The following is an 11,402-nucleotide window of genomic DNA, read 5'->3' as shown; positions in this document are numbered from 1 at the left end:
AGAGAGAGTTCCTGAGGGAAGATCATACCATTAAAAAAACTGTTGGCAGAGCTACTTATGTTTTTATGTGTAGTGTAGGAATGGCTTTATTATATAACAGATAGATAGCTCCAAAAGCACACAGGGCCCCATGGTGCAAAGACAAAAATAAAAACAAGAAAACCAAAATATTTAGATGTCCAAGTTTAGAAGCAGTCCACACTCTTCTAATCTTGGCAATGCTGGTAACTTCTTAAAACTCCATTTAATATGTATTTTTAGTGATATCACTGCAAAACAACCAACTTCTTCTATTCTCTAACAATAAAATGTCACTCGATTAATCTTTTTTTTTTTTTTTTTTTTTTTTTTCAGGATTGGGAATCAAAATTGGGGCCTTCACACTGAGATACATTTCTAGTCTTTTTCTTTTTTTTTTTCTTGAGACAGGGTCCTCTTAATTGCTACATTTCCCAGGCTGGGCTGAAGCTTGTGATCCCCCTGCCTCAGCCTCCTGGAGTGCAGGGACTACAGACGTGTGCCACTGTATCTGCACAAAAGGTCTGCTTTTTATGGAAGCAAACAAAGTGTTCATGCTGGGACTTGTCATTCTTTATTCCTAGTCCAGCCCCTTAAAGGTGCATGAAGTAAGTCTGTTTTTCTGCAAATCCAGACATTCCTGGTTTAACAATCCAGCTCTGTTCCTGGAACCAAGTTGTTAAACGAATTGGTCGCTATATGAGACATATATAGTATGGACCTTGCAATATTCATAACAAAGGAGTGGGCAAAGGAAACTGCAGGGGCCGGGGATCTAGCTCAGTGGCACCGCACCTGCCTCGAAAGTGCAAGGTCCTGAGTTTGATCCCGGGGTACCCCCCCCCAACAAAAACAAAAAAAAAATAGCCTAAAGGAAACTCCAACCTGATGACTGCTTTTATTTGCGCAGGTCTTCCACGCAGCACGGTAATGTATAATAGAACATAAAACCACAGCTCTGCACCGCACCATACAATCAACAAAAACTGCAGTACTGCGCCGCAGAGGAAGTCGCTCAAGGCCACACTGCGGCTCACGTTCCTGCGCGCTAGGTCTGAGCTCAGCTCGGAATCCAACCAGCCGGTACCGAATCCAGACAGCAGCCTCGGTCCTAAGTGCGGAGGGCTGCTAACACATAAAGTGAGGGCTCGCTGCGCCTGAAGACAGCTCGCTGCTGAAGCTCGTCGCTTCCTCTGCAGAATGAACACCGGCTTCTTCCAGCTCTTCGATGGGAAGGCAAGGAGAAGAGCTGCTCGGGGACTTCGTGCTCTGCTTCAGCTGTCCCGCCGTGTGCAACCAGAAGCACAGCAGGTTCCTTCTCCCTCCTCTGCCCCTACCCCTCTCCTTTCTTCCCTGTCCTTTACCGTTTGCTGTGCTCACATGGTGTTTGTGTTTCGGAGTCACTCACCCGCTGGAAGTCCATAAACAAGCATGCTGCTTCGGAAGGAATCACTGGGTCACTTCTCATCCTCTCCTCTCGGTAGGAAGTGGAACCCTGGGAGGTCCGATGGATTCCTCCGGACCCAGGGTTAAGGTCGCTGAGCTTTCGCACCTCCATCTTTCCTGTCCACGCTTGAGTCCGAATTGACCCCCACTTCCTGCACCCTCCAGGGCTACAATGACTTAGTGTATTTCTAGTTTCCATATTTGACATCTTGGAAGAAGACTGTGCCTTAGCAGCACCAGCGCTCAGCATAGTGAGCGACACATAACAGGTGCTCAGTGAGCACCTGGTGAGTGGAAGGCGGCTCAGAGATCACTGCCTGTTTTGAGTCAATTCAAGTCACCTCAGGGCCAGCTGAGTTTCCTCCACCTTCCCATTGGAAATGCCTCACTTAGGAATTTGAGTTAGGCTATACTCTTCCTGCTGTCCTGGCACCAAGCACAACTTCCACTGTCACCAAGATGATTTTAAATGAAACAGAGGATGCAGACGCTTCAGAATGCTGTGCTGTAAACACTCACTGAAACAGACATTTTTTTTGGCTCTTCAGTGTAGAGAGGGAAAATGAATATACATGCAAAGGTTAAATTTCTTTTCACACACACGTGCATATAAAACATGCGTAGAGTTACTGCTGTGTGTGTGCAAATAGAGCAGTGTTGCCTTTGTATATTCCAGCATATGTACCTCTCCCGAATTGCAAAGTGCACTCCAGTTTACGTGAAGTCCTGCGCGGTTAGTCTCACCTCCCAGGCAGTTCCTTGCTATTCCTTTGCCTCCAAGAATGTACGATTTATTTAACGAAACCACCATGAAGCGAATCAGCCAACGCTTGCTCTACCTGGCGGGAAAGTTCCCCAATGCCACAGCGCTGATGAACCAGTCGCTGGGCTCTGTGAGACCACAGGCCCAGCGAGGGAAGCCACCTCCAGCAGCCCTGTCTCCCAGCTGCTTCCCACCGATGTACTCCTGGGTCTCTCAGCTTGGGGAGGGGAATGAGGAAAAGCACTGCATCCCCCGGTGCTGGAGATGGCTGCCTTTCCCTTCTGTTCTCTGCTCTCTCTGTCTCCACACCTCAATCTTTTCATAGGAATGTCCTCAGAAACTAATGTAATTAACTGGAACTCTTTATGTTTTCCTCCCTTCTACTCATCAGAAGGAAAGCTTAGTTTTTTAGTAGGTAGCCAGTGAACACCAAGCATTTAGCCATCTGTTTTGAAATTTTTGCACAGAAAAAGACCTTGAGCTGTTTCAATCTGAACCTCTGGGAACTGATCCAAGAGAGATGAGAAATTCATCCTACCTGATCCCCGCTCTGCTCCTTCAGAATCCCAACCCAAATTAAAGAAATCATAAAATAAGCTGCAAAGTAAGGGAAGTGTAAATTATTAAGTATCAACAATTAGCCTTCTTATCTGGCTTGCAAATGTAGAACACCCTGCAGCAAGGCCTCTTTCTGACCGGAAGGCTGTTTGTTTGATAAATTCTGATAATTTTATTGCCTCTATCCCTGGTTTCCCTGGGGCTCAGTGTCTTAAAGATGCTGGGGTTGGGAGGCCGTTCTCTGTGGAAGTCACATCCAGGTTCGTGACTGGACTTTCCTGGCTTAACTATCTGACTGATTCATACAACCAATGCATGGGACAGTTACTCAGAGAATAGCAGCTGGACTGAGAAATGCCTGTCCTTGGTATCCAGTTCACCACTGCTGCCCGAGCTGCCCAGCAAGCTGCCTGCTTTCTACGTTTTGCTCAGATTCTGGGGGTCAGGAATTGAGCAGGGCATGGTGATGATGACTCGGCATTCCTCTACAAGGTTTGTGGCCTCAGATGACAAAACTCAAGGTTAGGGGTGGCCAGAGGCAGAGAACAGTGCCACCTGAGGGAGCATTTGGTGGCCATTGTTGAGAAGAGGGTTCCATCAGCGAGGGGGACATCCTGGGTCAGGGCTCAGGTGGCCCTGTCATGTGCTTCTCACCGCTTCTCGAATAGCTGACTTCTCAGCTGACTCCCAAGAAGAGAGTCCTGGCTGTCAGAGCCAGCGTCTCACCTTTTCAGACCTCCTTCGAAGGCGGGCAGCCCATCTCATTCGAGTGGTTGTAAGCAAGCCCCAGCCCGGGCAGATTCCGGGAAGCTGACATAGACCCTGTGTCCAAAAGAGAGCTGTGTCGGGGGCACGCTGAGGACAAGCATGGCAACGGGAGACATGTCTGTGACCACCTCCTGAGAGCGCACAGTGGCTGACAGCTGGATGGGGAGCGAGACAGGCAAAGAAATAGATGCAAAGAAAGACTGCAGTGCTTTGAAAGATGCTTTGAGGGCACCAAGCACCCGTCGACCATACGTGGAGAAAACAGGGAGGAGGAACATCTCATAAATGAGGTGAGCAAACAAGCGCACACACATTCTGGTGGAAGTTGTTGAATTTTTGTTTTGGAGGCATAACGTTCACACAGCATTCTTTCACCAGTAGTTCCTATACGTTAAACAGGCCTTAGTCCAGCGCCTCTCAGAGTGTCTTTGTTAGTTGGGGATGAGCTGAAGAGGAGGTGCGGGCTGCAGTGAGCAAAGAGGGAGGAGAAATCACAGCAGGACCGGCAGACCCCGCCCGGATGCAGTTCCACTGGACGCCCAGGCCTGAGGGCGGTGGGCAGCCGGGCCCTGCTGAAACTTGCTCTGCAGCGGAGCCTGCCTGGGCTGGTCCCCGGGGGTTCCCCAATTGCTGGCTGGGGTGAGGGCCGGGCAGTGAGAGGCCCGGTGTCCAGCCAGAAGCACCCCGGCTCCTCCCGTGGAAGCTCCCTGCAGGCTTCCTCCTGTCCACCCTCTCTGGAGGGCAGGACCTGCAGCGGGTGTGGCTGTCGGGAGCACTCTGCACTCTCCCGGACACTGGAAGAGGGAGCCGAGTGCTTTCATGGTCGCTGCCGGGCTGTGAGCGGGTCGGAGACACAGGGAGACGCTGAACCCAGCGTCCCGGCCTGTCCCTCCGCATCCACCAGGAGCTGCCTCGGTTTGCCTACCTCTGCGTGACTGGGAATGGGTGGCAGAGGAAACCTCCATGCAGAGGAGGCGGGGCAGGGGCTGGGGTCTCCTCGCTCGGTTGGCCTAGTCAGCCCTGTCCAGATTTTTAGCCTGCACCTAAGCAGCTCTGTTCTTTTCCGGACATTCCAGACATTCTTCTCTCTGTCATTTGCCTGACGTGGAGCCCTCTCTCCAGAGCCCCCTTTTCATCCTGTTTTTCCCTTACATTCCCAATTCATCTTTCTCATTTAACTTGGCCTTTAGGTTTCCGTTTTGGTGTTACTTTTCACTGGAAGCCTTTCCCTCTCTTTTGATGTTTGATTTGTTTTTCCCTCATTGAGCTTCCGTAGGTCCTGAGCTCACCCCAGACTGTCTTCTTGCGTGCTACCAGAATTGCCTGTCTTTTCTTGTTTGATTTGCCCACGACACTATGAGGTACTTGAAAGCCGTTCCATTTCTGTGCACCTCAAATAAAGTTGCCACACTGCAAGTGCTCAACCAAGAAGAGAGTTACAGGGAAATAGGTAGCTGGGGTTAGAGTCCAACTGGAGGAAAGGACAAGAAGCAACAAAGTTTTATACGGAGATTTTAAGCTATGACATACAGTGTGGTCTGGTGGGCTCGGGCTGTCATAATGAAGTGCTGGGGTGGGAGGCTTAGATCATAGACTTTTGTGTGCCAGTCGTAGGTGCTGGAAATCTAAGATCACGATGCCAGCAGATCTGATCCCTGCCAAGGACTTTCTTCCTGGCTTGCCAATGATCACCTTCTTATTGCGTCCTCAGTGACGAGAAAGAAGCAGCAATAAGTCCCTTGGGGTCTGTTTTCATAAGGGCACTACTTGTACCGCGAGGGTCCCACCCTCATGTCCTCAGATAAACTAAATGCATTCCCAAAGGTCTCATCTGAAAATACTCTTGTGGGAGAGCAACTCAATCTGCGATACAGTGCAGTATTCAGGACCTTGGTGAAATGTTACAAAAACTCACATTACAGCCACCATCTGTCAGTAGGATGCTTTTAGAAATAAATATGTCTAAACAAGTCAAAAATTCTAAAATATATAGGTGAAATTGACTCAGTAATCCTACTTCTGGGAATACAACCCCTAAAGAAATGGTTCTAAGAATGAAAATGTTATGCACACTAAGATAATTTATTGTGGTCTTATTTACAATAGTGAGAAATTGAAAATAATTTGAGGAGTGTAGGAATGGCTAAATAAACGACAATATCATATAATACTATATTATGTCGCTATTAAAGTAAGAGATTTGAGACTTATTTTGCAGCACAGAAAACATTTAATGTGTTATTTTAGGTAAAGGAATGAAATTTTACCTATGCTATAGTTTAAATTGAATAAAATTATGTCCTTGAAAAGAAACATTTTGAAGAGGAACACATGAAAAAGCTGGAGTGGCTGGATTTTGTGCAGGTTTTAGTTTTCTTTTGTGTCACACTTCTTCAGAGCTTCGGTGCTACATGTATGACTTTAACATACTTTTTGGAAAAGAAAGATTGGAACTGAATCATGACGTGAGGCTGATAATTTCTTTCTTCAAAGCACGCACCTAGAGTTTGTTTCAAATAATCTTGGTTAATGGATTCAAAGTCTTATTTTTCTCTCTTCAATTTGGAAACTGCAAGATTAAATCAGCTGGATTTCCATACAATTTTGCTTGCATTTGCATCTCTGAGTTAGGCCATCCACAGGTTGGGGGTTCATCTTGCAGTGGTCAAGCAGCTGTTTGTCCAACTAGAAGCATCTGTGAGCAGCAGTGGAAGCCCCTGGGCCCAATTTCAGCTCTTCCCATTTGTTTGCAAGCTGTTCTGAAGCACGGAGTTGCACCTTCTTTCAAGAAAAGAACTTAAATCTTCAAGAAAAGAACACAACAGAGCTAGCTGCATGGATGTTTACTTTAATATAGAACAATCTGACCAGGAGGGTGGGAGGCAACTTGAGACAGGAAGAGGTGCACCTCGACTTCTTTCTGTGTAGGAGGTCAAGGAAGGCAGTTCTCCTGGGTCTCTCTCTTCATCTGAAACCCTGGAGACTGAAGCCCACCTTTCGTGACTCTTGTGAATGTTGGATGAGACCACATGTGTAACACAGTCTGAAAGCTGCCACCAGGGTTTTCTTCTTCAGGTCTGCACACATTTACCTAGCACTTAGCTCTGTTCCGGGCTAACTGGGAAGTGTGTGGCCTTGAGGCTGGGCCTAGCCAGCTGACTACTTTGTAAAGGCAAAGCCAGAATCTCCATCTGTGGCCCAATGGCCGTCCCAAGGCCTGTGCAGCCATGGCCCAGAGAAGACTGTTGTGTAGAGTGGTTGATGGCTGTGGGATCTATGAGGCAATAGCTCCAGAGGCTCCATCCCTATCCTAGTGAAAAATTCACAAGAGAGAGTACTGCACCCCATAAATGAGGCCGCAACAACATTTATAAAAGCAAAATTGCAATTAGCAAAATTCAGACAACTAAACCCGTGCCTCCTTGACCCAGCTTTGTCTCTATTCTGAGATTGCTCTCTCTTCAATCTGGCTCTGCTTGTGGTCAGAGTTCTTCATCCACAGAGAAATGGGCCAAAAAATACTTTCCACTTAGAGAAGAAAGAAATCTTATTGATCGCCTAGCGATCCTAGGAAAGAGGATAATAAATGAACAAGGCACTTCTCTCATGGCCTCTCTCCTCTACAGATTTCTTGTGTGATGTAGGGCAAATAGCTGAGGTTTTATAAATCCTCGACATTCATGTTTTTAAACTGTTTTAATAATTCTTCCAAATTCTTATGTATGAATAATTCCACACGGAGGAAAGGAAGAGACCACACAGTGGGCTTGGTAGAAGGAAGTTGCTACTGAATCTGTAACCCAGGAAGCCTGAAGGCCAGAGCAGCATGCGTATTTATACTGTAAAGTACCCCGAACTTCATGAGTATTAAGCACATTTAACGCATTTGATAAGAGCTGGTTCTTGGCCATCCCCTCAGACTCAGCACCATCATTTCCCAAACTCTTCTCCACCCATCATCATCATCATCATCATCAACGCCTTCTCCAACTTCCAGTCTAGTGAGGGCACTTACTCCCACTGCAGTCATTTTCTACTTGTCTGCTTCTTGACAGCCGGCCTCCTAGAGCATTTGCTATCCTTTTCCGAAATGAGTGTGCGTACACGGCCTCCTTCCCACTCTCACCATCCCAGCCGTTGCATGATTTTATTGATACCTTCCCGAAGTTCTGTAGCAGACTCTACTCAGTCTTCCTTGAATTGTTCTTGTTCTTTTTTTGGTGGTGGTGCTGTTTCTCTTCCGATGTAAAACTCCAGCCATTCACTTTCTCTTTCCTCCGGGTGGGAGTCTCATTGCTGCTCCCGCCGCTCAGGATCCCTGTTTCTTCTGTGCTCTTGCGCATGCCCGTCCAGCCGCATTTTCACGTCCTCGCTGTCCCCTCGAGCCATTCTCCTTTCAGACTCGTTTTCTCCTCTGTGTCGTGTAACCTCTTGGTCTTGTGCATCACTGTGTCCCAAAAGCACTTCTCTGATCTAGACAGCTTTCTTGTCATCGCCTTTCCATGCTTCTGGTTCTTACAACTCACTTTTTAGGGTCGCTTCCCCACAGGGAACTACAAAGCTGGACAGTGCTTTTTGAGGCTGCCCCGTCCTCTCTGCGATTCCTTCTTTGTTAGGATTCCTGATGGGATGGGCAAACTCCTTTGATGGTCATGTAGACAGAGTCATCAGATCAACTCTCATGATAACTTGGAAAAATATTTTTATTCAATCTTCCTCTTTACTCACAGAACAGGAAGAAAGATGAATTTTATTCAGTCAAAGGTAATCAAGGAAAATGAAGCCTCCATGCCTGCAGCGGCTTGACCAAACTTCCTAACCAGTTAGAGTATGGGGCCTGATTGGTATGGGACTTCCCACCCAGTTAGTAATGCCCCGAAGGGAACAAGGAGTCTGGGCAGAAGTGACTGCTGCTCCCCTTGCTCTGTCATCCTTGTGTTCTGACGCATCTGCTCATCCCGAGCCTGAGTTCAGAGAGAGGAAACACATGGTCGCCCTGCCTCCTTCTCTGCCCTGACGTTGTGGACCCACAAGTGGCTGGCTTTGCCTCCCTTCATGGGCATTCCATGATTTGAACAGCACTGTTTGTTGTTGTTTTCCTCATTTCTCTCTGTATTTCCCACATTCTGGTCCCAATGTAGAAGCCAAAACTTGGCTTTCCGGTCTCCCTAGGGTCTAGGGCTGTAGCAGCTGACCTGGGCTCAGCATCCACACAGTCCCTGAAAAGTACATTCACCACTGGAGGAAGCCAGAGGCTATGGGAGAGATGCTGTCTGATGTGGGTCCTGGGGAGTTGACACAGTGGAGCCCGGGGCCTCTGCCCCACAGCAGTGGACTCGCTGTCCTGTGGTTCTGGTGCTGTGGCTTACCATTTGTCCCTGGAGATGCTGCTTTTGGGCCTGAGGTGGCTGTTCCAGAAACTCTGCCAACTACTGTTTTTGAATGATTCCTTTTTAAAGAACCAGAGGATATTCATTCCACCACAGTGGTACTGCAGTGATCATCATTAATGGATTCCAATGAGTACCCGAAACAATGGGGCCCGAACAAGCTCTCTTGGCTGGAGAGGGGAGTCAGTTGTGAGCTGTTGCATATGTGCAAGGCTGAGCCTGTGTGTGGAGTGCCAAACCAGGGACTAGAAGTGAGGCACAATTCTCCCCTCAAATATGCTGAATGCCAAAGTCAGCCCGTGTCAAAGCAGGCAGGTTCCAAGGTGTGGCTCTGTACATTAATGCCACAGCCTATTCTCGCCCCCACACACTGGTGTTTTGCCTGGATCACGCTCATGGACAGTCCCCGGGTTTATTTTGACTCTTTGTGTACTTTAACTGATGATGTACAAATATCTGTTTTCAAGGTTAGTCTTGTGCAGGTTCGGGCTCCACTCTTCCCCTGCTTTGTAATGGTGACCCCAGAGCAGTTAGAAGGGAGACATTGCCAGGAGAAACATTTGGAGAACAAGACTAAAATTTATCAGTTTAATATTTATAAAAACACGATCTCATTAAATACGTTTTGGGGAAGGCTGTGCTTATATTTTTCCTCTGTAAGGCCCTGTTCATCTGGAAATTGCTTGGAGAGTTAAGTAGCACAGCTAAGCCTCACCCCGGAGCCTGCCGGGCCACTTGCATGTTGGAAGAACGCCACACTATGGGGTCATCCTTCACGTCTGCCCTCTGCCATGTCTGTGCTCTTTCGCAATTGCTTTTGCCTGTGGTGTCCTGGCTGAGCAGTCCCACCTGTGTCCCGAAGACCCTTCTGGCCCTGAGTCATGTCCTTCACCACCTCCCCTGTAGCATCTCCGCTCGTCTCTCCTGCCCCGCAGACTGCTTTAGTGTTTGGAGTCAGAGCCACACAATTTAGCCCTTAGTCACTGCAGCGTGAATCACTCTCGGGCAGAAATCAGCCCTAAGAGTGAGTGTTCCAGGAGAGTATTCCAGTGTTGCTGTCCGTGGACCCTGTATCTCGGTTACTGTGAATAGAAAAGTCACTTTAGCCAATTGTTGTATATTACAATAAAAAATAACACCAGAGGGGCTTTGCGTCTCATCTCAAAACTCGTAACTTGTGCATCCCTGTGGATGTCTACGAGGCACCTCAGCAGAGGCATCCAAGACGGAACTGCTCTGCCCAGGCTGCCCTTCCGTCCCCCTTTCAGGAAGCAGCGCATCATCTTTCTGACAGCACTGGGTGAAGCCCTGGCCCCTCCCTCCCTCCCCTGCTCTCTCAGCCCTGCCCCACCCACTTGCAAACCTCCAGGCCCAGCCTTCAGCCTCCGGAAGCCCTGAGTTAGGCCCAGCTGCTCCCACCTGGCCTCGTCCCTCCGGCAGACCCCCAGAAGCCCTTCTCCGGCCTCTGCCCTGACCCCATCTGCTCATCAGGGTCCTCCAGGGAGACCTGTCAGATGTCTGTGAGTCATGGCCCTCCTTTTCAAGTCTCACTTGGTTTCCCACCTGCCTCAGAGTAAAAGACAAAGTCCCTTCCGTGGCAGAGGCCTCCATGAAGGTGCTCACGGGCTCCTTCCTGGCCTGGCCTCCTTTTTGTCTGACACGATGCAGTAGCTAAGCCAGTACCTTTGCCACTGCCCGGCCATGGCCATGCACAGGCTGCTCCCCCTGTGGAGGGCTCGTCTCTGCTGTCCTCTGCTTGGGACACATCCCCAGATTTCACAGAACTGCTTCTTTACTGATTTGGGTTTCTTTGGCTTCACTGTGTCTCAGGACCCAATCACACCAGGCTCCTAGCCAGACTGTCCTGCACCTGGGCCTGGCTCTCCCTTCGCGACTCGAGCTCCCTGACACACTGCATCAATCATGGATAATTATGTTACTTAATTGCTGTGGAAATATGAAGCTATCATAGAAAATATAATAACCACATATACATTTGAAATCACAAAATATAATCCAAAGCCGCGCCAATATTTGAATGAGGTACTTGCTGTGTTTGTCCCTTCCCATTAGGGTGCTAGTTCTGTGAGAGCGACAGGAGTAGAGCCAGCAGCAGGGAGTCAGGTCACTGTCCTTCAGCCAACGAGGGAGGGCAGCAGCACTCCTGTCGGGACTGACCGAGCTTGCGCTCTCTGCTGGCAGGAAATCACATGGGGCTCTCCACATGGTGAGCTTTGACATCAATTCTTAAAATCCATACAAGCTCTAGGGTATGATTTTAATGATAACTTTTAGTCTCTTGTCACTAAACAAATTAACTTGAGAAACTTTCACTGCCGTGGTCAAGAGAAGAATCTCTTGGGTCAACTGGATGATTCTTCCTGCTCGGGGTGTGTGTATGTGTGTGTGTGAGAGAGAGAGAGAGAGAGAGAGAGAGAGAGAGAGAGAGAGAGAGAGAG

At 48.5% G+C, this 11,402-nt stretch overlaps 1 long non-coding RNA gene across 1 annotated transcript in view; it reads left to right on the top strand.

Annotated features, from left to right (window-relative positions):
- The window catches only part of LOC104854574, a 564,230-nt gene that overhangs the window by 428,312 nt on the left and 124,516 nt on the right, over positions 1-11,402 (top strand). The window contains exon 7 of the long non-coding RNA XR_778164.2: positions 929-3,843. This is a non-coding gene — a long non-coding RNA (uncharacterized LOC104854574). The remainder of the gene's footprint in view (positions 1-928; positions 3,844-11,402) is intronic.

Source organism: Fukomys damarensis, unplaced genomic scaffold, assembly GCF_012274545.1.
Source record: "Fukomys damarensis isolate Sample0158 unplaced genomic scaffold, DMR_v1.0_HiC HiC_scaffold_11, whole genome shotgun sequence".
Taxonomy (NCBI): domain Eukaryota; kingdom Metazoa; phylum Chordata; class Mammalia; order Rodentia; family Bathyergidae; genus Fukomys; species Fukomys damarensis.
Note: the sequence above shows the minus strand (reverse complement) of the source record. Positions and strands in the feature narration are given on the sequence as shown.